General features: G+C 46.4%; 1 protein-coding gene across 1 annotated transcript in view; it reads right to left on the bottom strand.

Moving 5' to 3' along the window:
• The window catches only part of vipr1b (vasoactive intestinal peptide receptor 1b), a 207,728-nt gene that overhangs the window by 69,617 nt on the left and 114,240 nt on the right, over nt 1–23,871 (bottom strand). The window lies entirely within an intron of this gene.

Here is a 23,871-nt window from a genome sequence, read left to right as displayed (position 1 = left end):
CCTACACACTACACACCCTGTCTCTGCACACTCACAGGGCCCTACACACTACACATCCTGTCTCTGCACACTCACAGGGCCCTACACACCCTGTCTCTATGCACACTCACAGGGCCCTACACACTACACACCCTGTCTCTATGCACACTCACAGGGCCCTACACACTACACACCCTGTCTCTGCATACTCACAGGGCCCTACACACTACACACCCTGTCTCTGCACACTCACAGGGCCCTACACACTACACACCCTGTCTCTGCACACTCACAGGGCCCTACACACTACACATCCTGTCTCTGCACACTCACAGGGCCCTACACACTACACACCCTGTCTCTATGCACACTCACAGGGCCCTACACACTACACACCCTGTCTCTGCACACTCACAGGGCCCTACACACTACACATCCTGTCTCTGCACACTCACAGGGCCCTACACACTACACATCCTGTCTCTGCACATTCACAGGGCCCTACACACTACACATCCTGTCTCTATGCACACTCACAGGGCCCTACACACTACACATCCTGTCTCTGCACACTCACAGGGCCCTACACACTACACACCCTGTCTCTATGCACACTCACAGGGCCCTACACACTACACATCCTGTCTCTGCACACTCACAGGGCCCTACACACCCTGTCTCTATGCACACTCAAAGGGCCCTACACACTACACATCCTGTCTCTGCACACTCACAGGGCCCAACACACTACACACCCTGTCTCTGCACACTCACAGGGCCCTACACACTACACACCCTGTCTCTGCACACTCACAGGGCCCTACACACTACACATCCTGTCTCTGCACACTCACAGGGCCCTACACACTACACACCCTGTCTCTATGCACACTCAAGGGCCCTACACACTACACATCCTGTCTCTGCACACTCACAAGGCCCTACACACTACACATCCTGTCTCTGCACACTCACAGGGCCCTACACACTACACATCCTGTCTCTGCACACTCACAGGGCCCTACACACTACACACCCTGTCTCTATGCACACTCACAGGGCCCTACACACTACACATCCTGTCTCTGCACACTCACAGGGCCCTACACACCCTGTCTCTATGCACACTCAAAGGGCCCTACACACTACACATCCTGTCTCTGCACACTCACAGGGCCCTACACACTACACATCCTGTCTCTGCACATTCACAGGGCCCTACACACTTCACATCCTGTCTCTGCACACTCACAGGGCCCTACACACTACACATCCTGTCTCTGCACACTCAGAGGGCCCTACACACTACACATCCTGTCTCTGCACACTCACAGGGCCCGACACACTACACACCCTGTCTCTGCACACTCACAGACACTCACGGGTCCTACACACTACACATCCTGTCTCTGCACACTCACAGGGCCCTACACACCCTGTCTCTATGCACACTCACAGGGCCCTAGACACTACACACCCTGTCTCTGCACACTCACAGGGCCCTACACACTACACATCCTGTCTCTGCACACTCACAGGGCCCTACACACTACACACCCTGTCTCTGCACACTCACAGGGCCCTACACACTACACATCCTGTCTCTGCACACTCATAGGGCCCTACACACTACACATCCTGTCTCTGCACACTCACAGGGCCCTACACACTACACACCCTGTCTCTGCACACTCACAGGGCCCTACACACTACACATCCTGTCTCTGCACACTCACAGGGCCCTACACACCCTGTCTCTATGCACACTCACAGGGCCCTACACACTACACACCCTGTCTCTATGCACACTCACAGGGCCCTACACACTACACACCCTGTCTCTGCATACTCACAGGCCCTACACACTACACACCCTGTCTCTGCACACTCATAGGGCCCTACACACTACACATCCTGTCTCTGCACACTCACAGGGCCCTACACACTACACACCCTGTCTCTGCACACTCACAGGGCCCTACACACTACACATCCTGTCTCTGCACACTCACAGGGCCCTACACACCCTGTCTCTATGCACACTCACAGGGCCCTACACACTACACACCCTGTCTCTATGCACACTCACAGGGCCCTACACACTACACACCCTGTCTCTGCATACTCACAGGGCCCTACACACTACACACCCTGTCTCTGCACACTCACAGGGCCCTACACACTACACACCCTGTCTCTGCACACTCACAGGGCCCTACACACTACACATCCTGTCTCTGCACACTCACAGGGCCCTACACACTACACACCCTGTCTCTATGCACACTCACAGGGCCCTACACACTACACACCCTGTCTCTGCACACTCACAGGGCCCTACACACTACACATCCTGTCTCTGCACACTCACAGGGCCCTACACACTACACATCCTGTCTCTGCACATTCACAGGGCCCTACACACTACACATCCTGTCTCTATGCACACTCACAGGGCCCTACACACTACACATCCTGTCTCTGCACACTCACAGGGCCCTACACACTACACACCCTGTCTCTATGCACACTCACAGGGCCCTACACACTACACATCCTGTCTCTGCACACTCACAGGGCCCTACACACCCTGTCTCTATGCACACTCAAAGGGCCCTACACACTACACATCCTGTCTCTGCACACTCACAGGGCCCAACACACTACACACCCTGTCTCTGCACACTCACAGGGCCCTACACACTACACACCCTGTCTCTGCACACTCACAGGGCCCTACACACTACACATCCTGTCTCTGCACACTCACAGGGCCCTACACACTACACACCCTGTCTCTATGCACACTCAAGGGCCCTACACACTACACATCCTGTCTCTGCACACTCACAAGGCCCTACACACTACACATCCTGTCTCTGCACACTCACAGGGCCCTACACACTACACATCCTGTCTCTGCACACTCACAGGGCCCTACACACTACACACCCTGTCTCTATGCACACTCACAGGGCCCTACACACTACACATCCTGTCTCTGCACACTCACAGGGCCCTACACACCCTGTCTCTATGCACACTCAAAGGGCCCTACACACTACACATCCTGTCTCTGCACACTCACAGGGCCCTACACACTACACATCCTGTCTCTGCACATTCACAGGGCCCTACACACTACACATCCTGTCTCTGCACACTCACAGGGCCCTACACACTACACACCCTGTCTCTATGCACACTCACAGGGCCCTACACACTACACATCCTGTCTCTGCACACTCACAGGGCCCTACACACCCTGTCTCTATGCACACTCAAAGGGCCCTACACACTACACATCCTGTCTCTGCACACTCACAGGGCCCAACACACTACACACCCTGTCTCTGCACACTCACAGGGCCCTACACACTACACACCCTGTCTCTGCACACTCACAGGGCCCTACACACTACACATCCTGTCTCTGCACACTCACAGGGCCCTACACACTACACACCCTGTCTCTATGCACACTCAAGGGCCCTACACACTACACATCCTGTCTCTGCACACTCACAAGGCCCTACACACTACACATCCTGTCTCTGCACACTCACAGGGCCCTACACACTACACATCCTGTCTCTGCACACTCACAGGGCCCTACACACTACACACCCTGTCTCTATGCACACTCACAGGGCCCTACACACTACACATCCTGTCTCTGCACACTCACAGGGCCCTACACACCCTGTCTCTATGCACACTCAAAGGGCCCTACACACTACACATCCTGTCTCTGCACACTCACAGGGCCCTACACACTACACATCCTGTCTCTGCACATTCACAGGGCCCTACACACTTCACATCCTGTCTCTGCACACTCACAGGGCCCTACACACTACACATCCTGTCTCTGCACACTCAGAGGGCCCTACACACTACACATCCTGTCTCTGCACACTCACAGGGCCCGACACACTACACACCCTGTCTCTGCACACTCACAGACACTCACGGGTCCTACACACTACACATCCTGTCTCTGCACACTCACAGGGCCCTACACACCCTGTCTCTATGCACACTCACAGGGCCCTAGACACTACACACCCTGTCTCTGCACACTCACAGGGCCCTACACACTACACATCCTGTCTCTGCACACTCACAGGGCCCTACACACTACACACCCTGTCTCTGCACACTCACAGGGCCCTACACACTACACATCCTGTCTCTGCACACTCATAGGGCCCTACACACTACACATCCTGTCTCTGCACACTCACAGGGCCCTACACACTACACACCCTGTCTCTGCACACTCACAGGGCCCTACACACTACACATCCTGTCTCTGCACACTCACAGGGCCCTACACACCCTGTCTCTATGCACACTCACAGGGCCCTACACACTACACACCCTGTCTCTATGCACACTCACAGGGCCCTACACACTACACACCCTGTCTCTGCATACTCACAGGCCCTACACACTACACACCCTGTCTCTGCACACTCACAGGGCCCTACACACTACACACCCTGTCTCTGCACACTCACAGGGCCCTACACACTACACATCCTGTCTCTGCACACTCACAGGGCCCTACACACTACACATCCTGTCTCTGCACACTCAGAGGGCCCTACACACTACACATCCTGTCTCTGCACACTCACAGGGCCCGACACACTACACACCCTGTCTCTGCACACTCACAGGGTCCTACACACTACACATCCTGTCTCTGCACACTCACAGGGCCCTACACACCCTGTCTCTATGCACACTCACAGGGCCCTAGACACTACACACCCTGTCTCTGCACACTCACAGGGCCCTACACACTACACATCCTGTCTCTGCACACTCACAGGGCCCTACACACTACACACCCTGTCTCTGCACACTCACAGGGCCCTACACACTACACATCCTGTCTCTGCACACTCATAGGGCCCTACACACTACACATCCTGTCTCTGCACACTCACAGGGCCCTACACACTACACACCCTGTCTCTGCACACTCACAGGGCCCTACACACTACACATCCTGTCTCTGCACACTCACAGGGCCCTACACACCCTGTCTCTATGCACACTCACAGGGCCCTACACACTACACACCCCTTCTCTATGCACACTCACAGGGCCCTACACACTACACACCCTGTCTCTGCATACTCACAGGGCCCTACACACTACACACCCTGTCTCTGCACACTCACAGGGCCCTACACACTACACACCCTGTCTCTGCACACTCACAGGGCCCTACACACTACACATCCTGTCTCTGCACACTCACAGGGCCCTACACACTACACACCCTGTCTCTATGCACACTCACAGGGCCCTACACACTACACACCCTGTCTCTGCACACTCACAGGGCCCTACACACTACACATCCTGTCTCTGCACACTCACAGGGCCCTACACACTACACATCCTGTCTCTGCACATGCACAGGGCCCTACACACTACACATCCTGTCTCTGCACACTCACAGGGCCCTACACACTACAAACCCTGTCTCTGCACACTCACAGGGCCCTACACACTACACATCCTGTCTCTGCACACTCACAGGGCCCTACACACTACACATCCTGTCTCTGCACACTCACAGGGCCCTACACACTACACACCCTGTCTCTGCACACTCACAGGGCCCTACACACTACACACCCTGTCTCTGCACACTCACAGGGCCCTACACACTACACATCCTGTCTCTGCACACTCACAGGGCCCTACACACTACACACCCTGTCTCTATGCACACTCACAGGGCCCTATACACTATACACCCTGTCTCTATGCACACTCACAGGGCCCTACACATTACACATCCTGTCTCTATGCACACTCACAGGGCCCTATACACTACACACCCTGTCTCTATGCACACTCACAGGGCCCTACACACTACACATCCTGTCTCTATGCACACTCACAGGGCCCTACACACTACACATCCTGTCTCTATGCACACTCACAGGGCCCTACACACTACACACCCTGTCTCTGCACACTCACTGCACTCTGTAGAGTCAATATGAATGTATGTGAGTGGGTTTGTGTAGAGTCAATATGAATGTATGTAAGTGGCTTTGTGTAGAGTCAATATGAATGTATGTGAGTGGGTTTGTGTAGAGTCAATATGAATGTATGTGCCTGTTAAGTGAGTGAGCAAATGATGGAGTGAATGTTTGTGTGTGTGTTGGAGAATCTGTGTGTGTAGGGCCCTATGAGTGTGTGTTGGAGTGTCAGGGTGTGTAGTGTGCAGGGCCGTGTCAGTGAACGTAGAGACAAGGTGTGTAGTGTGTAGGGCCCTGTGAGTGTGCATAGAGACAGTGTGTGTAGTGTGTAGGGCCCTGTGAGTGTGCATAGAGACCGTGTGTGTAGTGTGTATGGCCGTGTGAGTGTGTTGGAGTGTCAGTGTGTGTAGAGACAGTGTAGAAATAAGAATAAAATTCAGGGGTCCTTCAGATAGTCTGTGTAGCCATATAGTTATTTATTTATCAGTCTTATGGATTGGGGATAGAAGCTGTTCAGGAGCCTGTTTGTGGCAGTCTTGATGCACCAGTACCGCTTGCTGTGTAGAACCAGAGAAAACAGTCTACGGCTTTTGGTGGCTGGAGTCTTTATCCATTTTCCAGGCACTGGATGTCTGCTTGGTGATGTACTGAGCTGTCCGCACCACTCTCTGTAGTGGCATGCTATCAAGGGCGGTGCTGTTGCCATACCAAGCAGTGATATAGCCAGTCAAGATGCTCTCAACAGTGTAGCTGTATAACTTTCAGGATTTGAGGGCCCATGTCAAATCTTTTCATCCTCCCCAGGGGGAAGAGATGATGTCATGCCTTCTTCACGACTGTGCTTCTGTGAATGGACCATGTTAAGTCCTTAGTGATTTGGACACCAACGAACCTGAAGCTCTCGACCCTATACACTGCAGCCCAATTGATGTGGATGGGGGCGTGCCTGGCCCTCCATTTCCTGTCGTCCAGAATCACTTCCCTTGTCTTGCTGACGTTGAGGGAGAGGTTGTTGTCCTGGCACCACACGGCCAGGTCTCTGACCTCCTCCCTATAGGCTGTCTCATCGTTGTCAGTGATCAGGCCTACCACCGTCATGTCGTCAGCAAACTGAATGATGGTGTTGGAGTCGCGCATATACTGCTGATGGGGCCCATGTTGAGGGTTAGCATTGCGGAGTTGATGTTGCCTACCCTCACCACCTGGGGTCGGTCTGTCAGGAAGTCCAGGATCCAGTTGCAGAGGGAGGTGTTTAGTCCCAGGGTCCTTAGCTAAGTGACGAGCTTGGAGGGGACAATGGTGTTGAACGCTGAGTTGGAGTCAATGAACAGCATTCTCAGATAGGTGTTCCTCTTTGTGATATCCCAGGAGGTCTACCCCGGGTTGGTAATAGAGGGGAGGTATGTGAGGCGACGTTGGCTCCCTCTGTTTTGAGTACACGAGCTGGGCACCCCGACACAGTTAGCTCCAAGTGGAGGAAACTAGGGAAAAGTGCCAACCAGCCGTGGAGGCCACATAAAAGGAGCACGATGGCAGAGAGAATAGAGTAGATGTCACGGGTCAAAATTTTGATTGATGACCCTATGTGAACCTATGGGAACTCTATGTGAACCCTATGTAGTGATGACGTGTGCATGTCTTCTGGTCAGGCAAGCCTGGTTAGGTGGGGGCTATGGGGTGAGTAAGGGTCCATTTGACAGGCCGTTAATGATTGATGACCCAAGCCTGATAGACAAGCCTGGTTAGGTGGGGGCTATGGGGTGAGTAAGGGTCCCTTTGACAGGCCGTTAATGATTGATGACCCAAGCCTGATTTATGACCCTATGTAATGATTTATGACCCTATGTCCTGTAGAAGGGTGCATGCCCTGGGTTGAGTAAGGGACCATGTGTCAGGTCAACCTGTTACTGTTTCTCACGGTTTGGGTTGGTTAAGGCCCCTTATAAAGCCGCTGAACAATACCTGTTTAAGAGTGCACAAGATCTTAAGAATAACCATGGAATTTGGGATCGGTACCAAAGCAGTGATGACTGTAACAACTGAAACAGGCCTTCGGGTTGCCCATAGAGCAAGGGCAAAGTATCAACCAGCAATATATGATGCGCCAAAAAAACGTTTTTTAAATGTGTATAGAACCCAAATACCGCCAGCAAATGCTCTGACAGATCAAGTGTTGATGTCTAATGGCCAGCAGTGGGGGTATCGGTTTGATTACCTGGCCTGTAGAGTGACCCTCTATACGGTAGATGAAGGAGAAGAATATACAGACCAGACTGTAGGCTTGGAATATGGTGTTGAAGACTGGTCGGTTTTTCGCAAGGTTGTGTGTCCTGAACTGAGCCTTATCACCAAGGGGTATAGTGTGTTCACGGGCCACGAGACCCGTTGGGAAGGTACCCCGGACTCCTCAGGACAAATATTTCACAGGGTGAAAATACAAAGAAAGAATGGCCGACCGTGCGGCAGCGTGGAGTTCTATATCGGCACCGAGGCAATCCGAAACCACAAACTTAGGGGTGGTGGCCTGACTGGGGATACCCGACTGCGTCTGCTTATTCCTTTTAACAGTTGGGATGTACTGGAATTGAAAATGTTGCAACCGTTGGATGCTCTCTTTGTACAGAGCCAACAGCGTCAGAGCCTTGTTCATTTAAAGAAGTGCATAATATATACGAATCGTAAAGATTACGATGCAAAAGAGCCTCAAGAAGATAACTAAGTAAGCGGATGCTTTAACCCCGCCCCCCCAGATACCCAAGGGCCTTGTTCTACAATAAAAAGAAAAAAAGCAGACAGTTCTTCATTTCAGCATACACCATGGATCTCCAGACCATCTACGAGGAAGCCACTACGTCATGGGGGCCCGACACTAAAGACTCTATGCCACGAAGCCCTACACTCTACGCACCCCTGGCAAGACCCGTGACACCCCCGACATTTACCCAGCCTGAGGATGTGTTTGATGGGGTGGCCAGTACTGTTTTTGTGGATACAATCAAGGCCTCTGTAGCTACACTTTTAAACGTGGTGATTGGCGAATATATACGAGAAAAATGCATCGGCTGTGAGATCAATCATCCCAGCCAGCGTCGTCATCCTTGCCTCTACGACCCTCCTAGATACTACTTTTTCAATCATTTTGAGGAGCTGGTGAAAAGACTGTGGTCCTGCCGTTTTATACCAGCGCTGGTCATCGCCCTGGAGTCTATGGGTATTGCGCCGTCTATCCCTAGAGTTTACGGGGTAACCGAAGCCTTCCTACATGAACTGAAGGAGGCCCTCTTCATCCATGAGAAACTCAAAGAAATCCGACACACCCTGGTGGACGACAACAAATACAGGGAAGCTGTGATGGCTGATGTGATGCTTTTCTGGCTCAATAAATCCCAAGAGACCGAGTGACATTTTGTTTATTTAGAGCTATGGGTAACTATGTGTCTACGATGTTTGAGCGAATAAATACATTTTTTCTTTTGAGAGACCTTACAAATGTTATGCATCAGATTATTGAAAATAAAGTGAACAATGTAAAGTTCTACACAACCCACAATACAGGGGTTATTGTAGAGCGTGTGTTAAAAATGGAGCAAATCATGAAACATGTCCGACATACGGGCGAGAGTTTACAATGGTCACATATGGTATCAAGGCTTGTTGAGGATTCTGAAGAACTAGAAATAACTTTGGCTAAGATTTTACATTATTTGTTTGAACCACCCTTTAATGTGAATGTGTATCATATTTGTTGTTTATATACTTATATATCAGACGTGTGTGTTTTAAAAATTCAGCGAAACAAACCTGTAAATCTAAACAATATATACAGGGTGTTGCATGCTGTGATTGTTGAGAAAACGGGGACTTGTATCTTGCAACAAATCCTGAATTGTCTGTATACGTAATAATTGTTGCATTCTTAAAATAAAAATTCACAAACTGAAATGTTGTCGTTATATGAAAGTGGCTCATTACAGTTATTGTACCTCAGAGAGGCAAGAAGGATGGCTGAGCAGCTGTTGAAAAACATATATTATAATCCCTCTAACCCCGGGTCTTATGGGGGTAAAGAGCGTTTACAGAGAGCTATAGTCGAAGAAACAGGTAGTCTGTTAAGCGATGCTAAAGTGAATGAATGGTTATCAGAGCAAGATGCCTACACTCTACATAAACCTGTAAGAAAACATTTTCCAAGAAATAGAGTTTTTTCTACGCATCCATTATCCCAATTTCAGGCGGATCTATGTGACATGCAGTCCCTTGCCGATAAAAATGATGGAAATCGCTACATGCTAACGGTTATAGATATTTTCTCTAAATTAGCCTATGTAAGGGTGTTAAAAAATAAGAGCGGGGCAGAGGTGACCAGGGCCTTTGAATCGATCTTGAAGGCAGGAGGCGCCCCCAAGAAAGTGCAGACGGATGGCGGAAAATAATTTTTTAATAAAACATTTCAGAAGCTAATGAATAAGTATAATATAGTACATTTTGCTACAGGCTCTGATTTGAAAGCTTCGGTTGTGGAACGCTTTAATAGGACTTTGAAAGAGCGGATGTGGCGCTATTTTACAGCTCACAACACCAACCGATATACAGACATAGTTCAGGATTTAGTAAACGGTTACAACCACAGCTACCATAAGACTATACGTATGAAGCCCTCGGAGGTCTCTTCGGAAAACTCTTTTCAAGTCTTTAAAAATATGTATGGTTTGTTCCCACTTCGCCGTAAGAAAAAAATGACTTTTAAATTCCTAGTGGGTGACTTGGTGCGTATATCAAAGTTGAGGGGTGTTTTCGACAAAAAATACGAACAAGGCTTTAGCTCGGAGTTGTTTACCGTTACCGAATGTCTGCCACGCATTCCGCCGGTCTACAAATTAAAAGATTATGACGGGGATCTTATAGAGGGATCTTTTTATGAGAAGGAATTACAGAAGGTCCAGTTGGGTAAAGACAAAGTCTTTCACGTGGAGGAGATTCTAGATCAGAAGAGAGAAAAGGGTAAAAAATGGTTGCTGGTCCGCTGGAAAAACTGGCCTCAAAAGTTCAACAGTTGGGTATTGGAGCAGGATGTGGTGGAGGCAACGGGGGTTAATTTAAACCCCTAGTCATGATAACTAGCGCATCATTCGCGTGTACACAGTTGGGCATCATGGAACACAGCGGCTTCTACCTGACTCTCCCCAGTAATGCGTCGGCACAGATATATCGTAATAATCAGAGTTCGAAGTATACAACCAATTTTCCAAAGCCTATAGAGTTATCAGAGGCTTGGGAAGTAGGTCTCAGCGAGATTACATACCCCCATAGTTGGTATAATATCAAAGCTAAGGACCGTGATTTTTATTGCAAAAGGTTCTCGGAACCTGCGAAACTTATTAAGCTTAAAAAAGGTTTCTATAGAACCGTCGACAGGATCGTCTCAGAGTTGAATGAACACCTAACCCTGAACAAGATGGAAATATTCCTATTCTACAATCCAATCCATAAAAGGATACAAATCTCAGGGCCTGCTAACGGAGGTATAAAGACCAGCGGTAATTTATCCTACATGTTGGGGATGGGTCCCAATAAATGGACGTATGTGAACGATAAATTATTCCCATTCCCTGCGGATATACATGCAGGCTTTTACAACATATTTGTCTATACCGACATCATAACCTATCAAAGGGTCGGAGACAGCTGTGTGCCCCTCCTGCGAACAGTTCATATAGACGGCAAGGATGGGGACATCGTCACTGTCAATTATGACAAGCCGCACTACGTACATGTCAGCAAGAACTATATTGAAAACATTCTGGTTGAGCTTAAAACGGATCAGAACGAAAACATTGAATTTACTTATGGTAAAACGATTGTAAAACTCCACTTTAGACCCACCAAAACCTCTCTACATATATAATAGCTGTATTATATTTATAAACATAATACAAATAAAAGGGTTATGGAGCACCATCAGCTCGACCCTAACCGTTATGTTTCATACTATGTGGATCAAGTGGGTAATGGACTACCAGGATATCATGGAGCGCCGACAATGTATGGTTCGGGGATAGGAGGTATATTCCGTAACCTCTTCAGGATGGTTTTACCGTTTATGAAGAGAGGCTTCAGCATAGCCAAACCACATTTAAAATCAGCGGCTAAAAATATAGTAAGTGAGGTTGTAGCCAATGCTATGACCCGAAGGGCGTCACCAGAGGTGGAGCATCAAGAAGGCTCGGGGCTTATGATATTGTCTCGAAGGCCAAAAAAGAGACCCCCTGGTTTAAGGCGTAGACCTGCACCTAAAAAGCGTCGGTTAACTGTTAAAAGAACCTCAGTAAGTCAAAGACGGGGTAAAGTGAGGAGGTCTGTACCAAAACAGGCTAAAAGAATACTAGGAAGTATTTTCTAAAAGAATAAGTGACATGGCTCTTTTACTTCGAATGTCCTCTGAAGCTATAAAGACAGAACTTGATCTTTTCACGGCACCGTTAACGCAGCATTCAATAGATAGATCCAGTTATGTGGAGATAGCCCCTCTCTCTGCTATTACCGATAACGGGCCTATCGAATTTTTCATACCAGGCCATGGTGACAACTATCTGGACCTCAACAACACCTTGGTGCATTTACGTCTAAAAGTGACCAAAAGAGATGGGTCTAATATTGCAGACGATGCCAAAGTGAGTCTCATTAATTACCCCTTGGCCACCATTTTCTCCCAAGTTGATGTGACTTTGGGTGAACGCCTAATCAGTCAAAGCAGCGCTACATACCCTTATAGAGCCATCATGGAGTGTTTACTAAACTACTCCGAAGACACTCTCAAAACCCAATTTAGCGCCGGGCTGTTTAGCAAGGATACTGCAGGAGCCTCTATGGAATCGACAGACCCTTCCACCGGTGCAAACAAAGGACTAGCGGCACGAGCTCGCTACTGCGCCGAATCTCGAGAGTTTCATTTGCTAGGCCCTATACACTCTGACATTTTCTTTCAAGAACGGTTACTCTTAAATTCGGTTGATTTAAGATTAAAATTAACCAGGGCCAAGGATGATTTTTGCCTGATGTCTCCCCAAGACGGGGATTTTAGTTTGAAAGTGTTGGGGGCAACCCTTTTTATTAAAAAAGTATCTGTATCTCCGGCCGTGCGCCTGGGTCACTCACATGCTTTGATGAAAGGAAATGCCCTTTACCCTCTCCAAAGAATTACCATGAAAACCTTTAGCATACCTGTGGGCAGTAGAATCTGCAGTCAAGAAAACCTATTTCTAGGCCCTTTACCTAGATATGTGGTTATAGGTCTGGTTGATCACGCCTCTAATACGGGCAGTTTAGATAAAAAAAACTTTAATTTTCAGCACTTCAATGCAGAGTATGTAGCGCTCTGTCAGGACGGACGTCAGGTTCCGGCGAAGGCTTTCCAACCACAATTTAATAACAACATATCTGTGCGAGAATTTTACAATCTATTCCTGGCTACAGGGCGACATCTAAAAGATCTCTCTTTACCTATTGACAGAAATGATTTTGCAGAGGGTTACACATTGTATGCTTTCAATTTATCACCTGATGATGACACCTCAGGAAATCTGTCTGTGGTGTCCCAAGGTAACCTCAGGCTGGAAATGCGTTTCCGTACACCTTTAGCCTGTACAGTTAGCATGATTGTTTACGCATGCTCTGATTCAATCTTGGAAGTGAATGCCCGAAGACAGGTCTTAGTGGATTATTATTAAGGACCTTTGAACAAAGACATGAATACCCAAGAGTTGGACGGGCTCATGAGCCGCTTGATTGGAAAACAATTTTGTGGAGTGTTGGCTTGTGATGAATTACCTATGGAGATATGGTCTGAGAGGCCTGCAATGTTTATTGTCAATACCCATCCTAAACACATGCCTGGTGAACATTGGCTAGCTATGACATTAGAACAGGAAGGTGGACGAAAAATCTCAACTTTTTTTGATTCCTATGGCTTTCCCCCCGGTTTTTCACATTTCCCTAAATCTATTAAAGATTTTTTGACCCTAAACGGTACAAAGATCTACTACAACATCAAACAAGTGCAAGATAACCTTTCCACTACATGCGGTCACCACTGTGTATTTTACCTGTGCCAAAGAGCCCGGGGAGTTTCTTTTGAAGATGTTATGTCTCTTTATAAGGATGATTTAAGAAGTAATGATAACCTTGTATCTTGTTTTGTTAGAAAATATCAAAAGTGTTCAAATGTGTGTCCTTTAAGAACGCGTAATCAAGGCGTATGCTCACGTCATATGTTTCAAGAATGCCACAAATGTTAACTTGCTTATTTTTCAAATAAAAAATTTATTGAATTTAATCATAGTCATTCAAAAGTCATTTTCAAAAGTCTAACCACGCCGAGAGATCGGGTTTAGGAAAAGGTCCTGAGACGTTCATGGGAGTAAATGAGTTAGCATCATCGCTTTCATATGGGGCCGGTGTCGTTGGGGCATCTTTAGGGGTGCTGTATCTCGTTGAAGGCTTTTGTTTTAAAGCTTGAATCTGTTGACGAAGCTTATGGTTGGGTACACCGGAGAGGGGGATGTTGAGGATTGCCAGGGCCTTAAGAAACTGACGCCAGCCGGGAGGCCTTCGGTCATCAGCAACCTTGTGGGCAGCCGTGGTACTTTTAAGCAAGTCCTGCATATGGGACCCCCTAACCACAGAGCCCTGAAGGATAAACTCTCCAGAGTCGTTCCAAGCAGCTATCCCCTTTGAGTCTTTTATCTTGTTCATAATGTATTTAACATTCTTCCTGTTACGTAAAGGCACATGTGTCAGTAGGTCATGCATAACTTTATCTTCAAATGGCATTTGAGCTTCACCCGACATATTATCTCCACTAGGTAAGATCGACGGTACAGGCCTTACAGGGGCATGGCTATCGTTAGGTTCGACATCTGTTAAAGGGTCCGGTAGGGAAAGGGTTAAATGGTTAGTCTCTCTCTCCCCTTGCTTTACCCGAGTCAAATACCTTTGCATTAGGTTTGTGTATTTTTGAATCTTATCATAGGGGTTCAATCCTTTTCGGTTCAAAACATCCTTCATGGCCGTATCCAAATCATTTTCCGCTGTTTGTCTGATATCTTCAGGACCCTGCATTTGTTTTTTAAGTCTATCCAACTCTTGTTGAGGCACCAAGTACATTTTAGTGGCCATCACACCCACGTGTTCAACCACCACGTCTGGCCGCAATAAGGCTGGTGATGAAGGGCACGGCTATACTGAGTAAAGGTAGAAGAAAACCCCCAGACTGTTGTATACTATGTCTTTTCTTTTGAAGACTGGCCCTTTTATTGGCAAAGAGTTTGATCGCTGTCTTTTGTCTCCTTAATTTTTTCAATTGGTTCAGGGTGAGTGGAATGCGTCCTTTGAGAAGATTCAAAGCAATCTCACATAGGGCTAATATGAGATCTGAAGAACAGCGACCCAAGATGGCCTTCCGTTCTTTAGCTGTAGAACCTACTAGCCTTCTCAAGAGGGGGAGGTTTCTTTTTAAACGCAGAGACATAGCGTTTACTTTTTAGGAAGGTATGCAGCAGGCCTCTCCCCCGGAAACAGCCCTGTACGTAGCCTAAGGTGTTCTGGAGTATTTGCTTTTAAATCCACGATTAAATAAGAAAATGGCTCTTTGGTAGCGTCCTCATAGCTCTCCATAAAGTATGATTTCCGTCCAGGGTACATCTGCTGAGCTAGAGTGCTAATTTGCAGTTTGTCTCTAGGATTTTTAAACAATACCATGTAGTTGGCATTCAAGCTAATGGTCCGACTATTTTTACCTTGGTGAAACACATTCTGGACCAAGTAAAGCACGGACAGGTTTCTATGATGAGTATATTGGGTAAAAGCTCGTGCAATTTCAGGGTGTTCGCTACCAGCAAATAGCATATCGTCCAAAACCAGCAGATTATTTACATGTGGGGGGAGAAGTTCATCATCAGACAGAGAATCGGGTATTCCTTCAACAAACTTGATTTTTATTGTCTTCAATAATTCATCATACAGAGGTTGGTAACATGAATAACACCATACAATATTGTCAGGCTTTTGAGATAACACATGTTCAGAATTCTCTAAAATACTTTTTACAAAAAAGTTTTGCCACTGTTTGAAGGGCCGGCAATTAATGCTGAAAAAGGCAATTGTAGCCGGGGGTCAAAACCCTCGACAGCAGTCATAATATCTTAAGCTTTAAGACACACTGGGGCTTGTAGCATAAGTCAGTAGCCAAAGGGCAATGTGGTACCGTCAGGCAATAGCTGTCTCTTGTCATAGACTACCCTGAATCTTTTAGTGAGTGGTGCGTTTCTTAGATGGAACCCCTTTTTATCCCTCACTATTTTGTTGTAGGAGCTCAAAATCTCCAAGTCACTATTCTTGTCCTTTACGAACCCCTCGACCAAGCGCGTGATTGATTCCAAGTTTACACGCGGTGCATTTTCATAGTTTTGAGTCACGCCTTTGGCTTTCAACACCACGTGATTGGCTTTAGTCCTAAAAGCATAGCTTTTGGACCACATGAGGACCATTCTGTAATATGGTCACCCTCTTCGAGTTCACTCGTTAAACCCCCAAGATAGTTGCTAAGTGGGGGGGTCCAATCCCCCGGTTTGCTTACATAGACCACAGAGTCTGTGTCGTGGTAAAGAACCCGCCTCTGAAGCTGTTCCATGAGGGTGTACAGTTCAAGGCGGCCATAGGCTGTGGTAAATGCTGCAAGAAACACATTTACATTACCCGGGGGTAGAACCCACTTTTGGTGGCGCCTCCATTGCACCAAGGCAATGTCTTGACTCAAGAAGGAAAAATTTGAAATTTCGTATTGGTCCGAAAAAACAAATTCCAAAAATTCTTCGGGGTCTTTAATGATCGAAGTTGTTAGCATATTGCATCTCTGCGCTAATTTCCCCCAAAGGGAGTTCAAGTACAATTTCGACACATTTCTTTTGGTTTTGTTGACCTCTATTCTGTCAGGGTCAAGAAGTATGCCTTCTCTGTCATGGTAGTCTTGAATGTACTGGTCTTTACTTTCTTGATCTGTGACCGATGCAGGATAGCCTGAAGCCATCTGCTTGCATCTCAAGAAGGTTTTGATGTACTCTTTAAAAAGTGTGTCTGATTTCCTGGAAAAGTTCCACACTTCAAAGATTTTGGCCACACGATACCCCTTCTCTAAAGCCTTAGAGAATTCTACAGTGACCCATACACCGGTCAGGGCTCTTTCTTGATCTGTGTGATCACAGGGGTTTTCCTGGTTGTGGTTTTCACAGCATGTGCGACAAAGGGGAAAGAAAAGTTTTCCTTTAGGACCCTTGTAAGGCAACACAGGTATAAACAGCCCCCTAGGAGGGTAGACAGTCGCTTTGATTAAACCAAAATAATTTTGGGGTTCGTCAAAGTCGCTGTGAATAATTTCAGGATGCCCTATAGGATAGAATGAGGAACTCATTACATGAGGATATAGGGATGTAAAATCTACATAGCCTATTGTCTCGTCGGGTTGAGCTACATAACGCAATGTCAAAGCATTGGTCCGGCCTCCAAACAAGGCCTGACGCGGTTCCAGGGGCTCTGGAGGGTCATAATGGGTAAGGAAGGCCTTAACACTAGGATCTGCCTTTTTGAGGGCTGTCCATTCGTGCTCCCACAAACCACAACTTTTAACCCGTAAGTAGCCTTTAAAGAATTCAGTTTGTCTTGAAACTCTTGGTACATTTCCCCAAAAGTCTTTTGGGTTAGGACACACAAGGTGTGGGGGACAAAGCATAATTTACAACCGTGGAAGAAACAACCGTTGTACTCATACACTGTCTCAACCCCGTCAATCTGTGTGTATCCATCTACATGGTAAGGCCCAAAAGCCTTCTCCCCCCGATTCAAAGCATGTTGGATAAAAATATCTTTATCCTGGGCCAAGTACTCCAACCATTGAATGGAACCACTAGAGTAGGCCTTGAATTGGCGTCGGTAGTTGTCTGGCGATGGGATAGCTATAGATTCAGGAGTTAGATAGTGTGTACGATAGGTTTTCATGCACGCTGATGCAATAGTTGTACAGCTCCAGGGGTCAATGCCCGCATCTTTGATTACCTCTTCTCTGAATCTGAGGCATCCTTCACGAAGTATAACAACGTCATTGTCACAGTATGATTCCATCTCTTTATGGAAATCAAAAGTGCCATGTCTTACGGTCTCGTACCATGTCATGAATCTCTCACGCTCTTTGGGAGACATTTGATCACACCCGTACATTTCGGGGGCTGGATAAGATCCTATATAATGTAGATTCTCCTCAGATGTGAAGAAATGAGGGAAATAGCCTTTGACAGAGTTTTCAAAACCCAAGGCCTCTGGCATTTGAGCCAATCTCATGGGTAAGAAGCTTAAGCTGTCAATGTATCTCTGTTTGAAGGCGGGGTCAACAAAGCATATATTTTACTCCCTTGAGCTATGACACTGGGTGCCACGCCTTGCTGTATCAAAGGGTTCAGAAGCAGATAGGAGTCATAGGCCCTAGCATTGTGAGCTATAAACGTGAAGTTTCTGTACTGGGCTTTTCTAAAATGTTTTAGAAAGAGTCGGGCACAATCGGGTCCCTCGGCCGACCATTTTTCACCCTTGAAAGTCATGGTGACACAAAAATAGGCAAATGAACCCCTGATTGCTGAGTTGTCTCAAATCATAAAACACATATTTCTCTGTATGTTCATCTTCAGCCAAGGGCTGAATGTAACACTCATGTGTTACTTCTTGAACCGCTTCCGCGTCTCTGCTTTTCAAAGGACCTTTACAGATTGGCAGTGTATAATTCCACAAACATGAGGTTTAGGGCTATCTATTTTAAGGTTGTAATTGCAATGACATTTTGGACATTTCTTGTTAATGTCACAACTGCTTACAGATTTACATGCCTTGGGATGCCATGTTTCAGTTTTGTGTTTTTCGTAACAGTAGCCGAACGACATGTGCGGTGACAATCCGCACAGGGGGTCAAGTTTAGCGGCTGCATAGGGCAATGTTTATCCAGACATACTGAACAGTTGTAACGGCACGAGTGCCCCCCCATGCGTGTGTAGCCGGTATGACAGGCTGGACAGACATATGGCGCGCCTAAAAAGGCTGTGATGTTAGTTACGGCATAGTAATGCTCATTTTGCACATAAAAGTACATAGTCTTAGGATGTGGTTCGGGTATATTTTGGAACTTGAGGAGAGCGTCATTAGCCCTACTGTGGTACAAACCACAATCTGATGTTCAGAAAGTTTTCAAATTTGACTATGTCTGAGAAAGCCACAGCATCCTGTATACCGAGACCCACCGCAGTTTGTAGCTCTCGAGCTTTATGTAAGCGGCTTGATCCGTACATCCTGGGCTGAGTAAGTGGGCCAAACCTATGGCAAACATAGCTTATTACCTGGATTGTGAACGTTATGAGATAGGCCCTTTTATTGCTTATGATTTCGGACTGCATTAAACTCTCGAGCTTTCGTCTCTGACCCCCGCCCCCTTGTGGTTGGCGTACTAATTGTACTACAAGTTCGAGGGTCCTATCTGCTAGCACGTTTAAATTTGACTGTACAAGGCGTTCTAGCAGTTTAACAAATTGTTCAAGCTCTGCTTCACCATTCTGTAAAATAAGCGATACCTTGCTCTGTAGACTGTCTCCACAAATTTCCAACTGTAAGAGATCCTAGGTTCGCTATAATCTCTAATCCTCGCTAACAGTTCATTCAAAGTGTCCATAAGCATTACGTAAAACACAGGCATATTTCCCGAATCTGACCCCCCCATGCGAAATTGAAAACTGGCGAACCTCAATATTGTTGAATTTATTTCGACGCAAAACATGTACACTTCGATCAAGACCTCCCCCCCTCCAGATTTACTAGGCATTGTCCAACTGTTCAAAAACATCGTATTGGGTTCAGACTCTTCGGGACATTGGTGTTAAAGGCTGATTTATAGGTGTCTGGGGTGCCGAATTAAACCTAGCGCTCTCGTTCTGTACACTGATCTCAAGACCGCCCCCCTCCAGATTTGCTAGACATTTGTCCAACTGTTTCAAAAACATCATATTGCCTTTCAGACTCTTCGGACAATGTTGTTAAAGGCTGTCTTAGAGGTGTCTGTGGGGCCGAATTAAACCTAGGGCTCGCGTTAAGCTGGGTAATTAGAGATATGATGGTTTTCGGAATCTGTGTTAACATGTTTCCTCGGAAGGCCCTGACTCATTCATACGTGTAATAATGTCTATGAGTTCGGAGGGAATCTGGGATAATAGATTTTCATCTATTGTCATTATGTCAATTACCCCCGAATCATTCATATGGTTAACTATATCTTGGAGCTCTGTAGGGATCCTGGCTAAGAGTGTTTCAATTGTCTCACTTTGGTCTATAGGGGGCGCCATCTGTCTAATTAAGGATGTGTGTGTGTGTGTGTGTTTTACATGTGTGTTTTTTAACGGCGGTATTTGCTTGTTTTAGCCCTAATGTTTTTTAACATACGGGGTAGCTCGCTACGCCAGAATGACACATCCTGATTGTATTGATGCTCGAGTAGAATACACATGCGCCTCTGGAGTAGAGCCTTTCGTGATTTTAAACCCAGGGTAAACGCTTTGAAAAAACGTTCTTGGTCTATTTCAGAATCTGCTGTTTCCCCACAGAATTGGCCGATTCAAGAAGGTTGGCAGCTTCACAGAACATCAAATCGTCTACCTCAGAAATGTCATTTAAATCTTTGACATCATCAGGTTTCGCTGGTGTCTTTGGAGCCTCCTCGGGATGCTTGTCTGGGCATCCTCCGATGTTTGTGCGTTGTGTCATAAGCCGGTGAGGAGTCTGAAATAAAAATAATACATACACAAATAGGTTATTAACCCTAAAATATGTTAAAATGCCAAATACATTTCAGATATAAGCCTATATATTAACAATACATTAATTAAATACCTCGGCTTTTTTGACGAGGGCTGTTCTGAAGAAGCTCTGAAACCAGGGGCTGTTGTCTTTGTTCAACCTGTATTACCATCTGCAGGTCCGTAGATGGGGAGCCTGAAAAAAACAAACAAAACAAAAAAACAGCATTAGGCCTTGTTTTAACATATTCCGGCATAAAAAAAATATATAAATATTAAAATAATAATATATATAAATAATAATATATAATTGATTCATACCTAGTCCTTGGAACGACGTCTCGTGAATATCGGCCAAGTAGAATTGTTCGGGTGAAGCGGAACTGTGGATCTGAGCACTAATTATCCTTTGGTGTTTAGAAATATGGGGGACAACGTTGTCCTGGCCAAGGGGAGTTGACCTGCCGTTTAAAGTCTCTGTTCGCTGCTTTTGTGTAAATACATCCTGGGAGTAGGGCAGAATTGTCTCGTAGTCATATGCTTCGCAGAAACCGTTCAGGCTCCATAGGGCATCGTTTAACCTTCTAGGCTTTAGGTCCTCTGTAAACATAAAATAACTTTTAATATAAGATGCCCACACTTTTTGTTTTTAAGGTATAAATATTTTTATGTATGGAATTCTTGGAGCTTACTTACGTTGACAATTCAGGGCAGGCGTTTGTTTGTAGGCACTTTGTTTCGGACCCCATGGGATGGTTCGAGCTCAGTTATACCTCGGAGTATCTGCGTGAATGCTTCAGAATCTATAAAACATTCGACAATATTAAAGCTATAATCACTTTAGCTAATATTGCCTTGTTATACGGTAAGCATACTGATCCTAATGATTGTTTAATATTTCTATAACATCCCACGCTTTTCAAACAATTCCCCACAACAATCAAATCTAATAAAGATTTATTTCAAGAACTCACCTTGCGATAGATCCATTAGACTGTTTTCCCCGATTATCTTTTTTAACGCTTCAGTCCGATAACGATTCTTGGTTTCTGGAGGTGCTGTTTGCATCGGAACTAAAACGCTGCTAACATTGCCCATGGTTTCTAGCGCTTTTGTACCCTACGACCTAGAGAAAAACCCCTGAATGATTTTTTACATAGCATTTGGGGTTGTCGTTTTTTTCGGGCTATACCCCCGCCCATGGTATATTTGACACATTTCAAACACATGGTATTGGGTGTGTCTAAACATTAGGATCCTTTTGAGCTTCTAAAATCTCCGGGGTGCTAGCACCTAGATGCATGGGGGTGTGTTGTTCTCGACATCGCTGGGATGAATGACTTTTTAGCCCACCTAAAAAAATAGTTTTATGAAAGGCCTTTAAGATTAGGAGTCGTAAGACACAATATTATTGTTGGGGGGTAGGCATCTGTTTTGCAGGCTAGTGTAAACCTTGGTTTCAAACGACCCACCAGGCATGCAAGGATTTAACAAACAACCCGCCCCCCTTTTTCTTTTTTGAAACACACACACACACACACACACACACACACACACCACAGCCACTACAGAAAACTCCCTCACGCACATGCGCGCGCACATGGCTTTTTCCGCAAGATTTTTCTCAGGGACAGACTGCGCTAAGAGTGAACAAACGCGAGAGTTCATAACGTGGTGAGATTCTGATTTTAAAACCATTTATTTCATTCAAAATATTTAGTACATACATTTTATATCGTTACATTCTTAAGGTATTTTACGATGCCTTTCTTACAGATCCTGGGAGCTTATGCAACCAACCGCCATTGTCCGTGTCGAGTTCACCCTCAAAAGGCAAGGCTCTCTTGCTATGTCCATCAACACATGGTAAGTTTTCACTCCAGGGGTAGATCCGCCGTCGGGCCTTTTGGTCTTGACTCTGTCTCAAGGAAAGCCTCGCCCAGCGCTTTAACTGTTCCCCATTTTGGAAGAGAATGTCCAGCTTATTCATAAGTGTTATGAAAATTGGATAATCCACCCATTTAAAACTAAACACAGGAATAAAAAAGTTTACATGTTTGCGGGCTCTGGAAGCTACCGGAGAATTGACAGACTTTGTAGCATTAGCCTTATCATAAAGGTCACAGGCTAAAATTGTCACTTTGTTGTCAGGGCTATAGTCCATTGAAGCAATTCTTAGAGCCTTGAGATCACTGCGGCCGCAGACCTGTTCTTCCAACGCATATCCTGGCACATTTGTAACACTTAGGACCTGTTCAATTTTACAAAGAGCCAGCCTGATGTTTAGCCATTCTCTCATCCCCAGAGCCGGGGGAAAACTCCCAGGTTTTGCAGGATAAAGGGGTTTGGGTCCACGGTCTGTGAATATCTTTACCGTAGAATCCTCCGGGTGGAATATGTAAGACATGTGGCCCTCACTCGTACCCAAAAATCCTTTAAAACATTCTGGAGCTTCACACAGAACTTCTTCAAGGCTTTGGTCACTGGTTCATGACAAGCCGAGCATAACATCCCTAAAATTGGCATAGGTGTCATTTTGTTTAATATTCAGGGGGGTTATCATGTACAGTCTTAAACAGGTATTGTTCAGCGGCTTTATAAGGGGCCTTAACCAACCCAAACCGTGAGAAACAGTAACAGGTTGACCTGACACATGGTCACTACTCAACCCAGGGCATGCACCCTTCTACATGACATAGGGTCATAAATCATTACATAGGGTCATAAATCAGGCTTGGGTCATCAATCATTAACGGCCTGTCAAAGGGACCCTTACTCACCCCATAGCCCCCACCTAACCAGGCTTGTCTATCAGGCTTGGGTCATCAATCATTAACGGCCTGTCAAATGGACCCTTACTCACCCCATAGCCCCCACCTAACCAGGCTTGCCTGACCAGAAGACATGCACACGTCATCACTACATAGGGTTCCATAGAGTTCACATAGGTTCACATAGGGTCATCAATCAAAATTTTGACCCGTGACATCTACTCTATTCTCTCC

This window comes from Oncorhynchus kisutch, linkage group LG11 (assembly GCF_002021735.2).
Source record: "Oncorhynchus kisutch isolate 150728-3 linkage group LG11, Okis_V2, whole genome shotgun sequence".
Lineage (NCBI taxonomy): Eukaryota > Metazoa > Chordata > Actinopteri > Salmoniformes > Salmonidae > Oncorhynchus > Oncorhynchus kisutch.
This window is presented reverse-complemented; position numbering and strand designations above follow the sequence as displayed.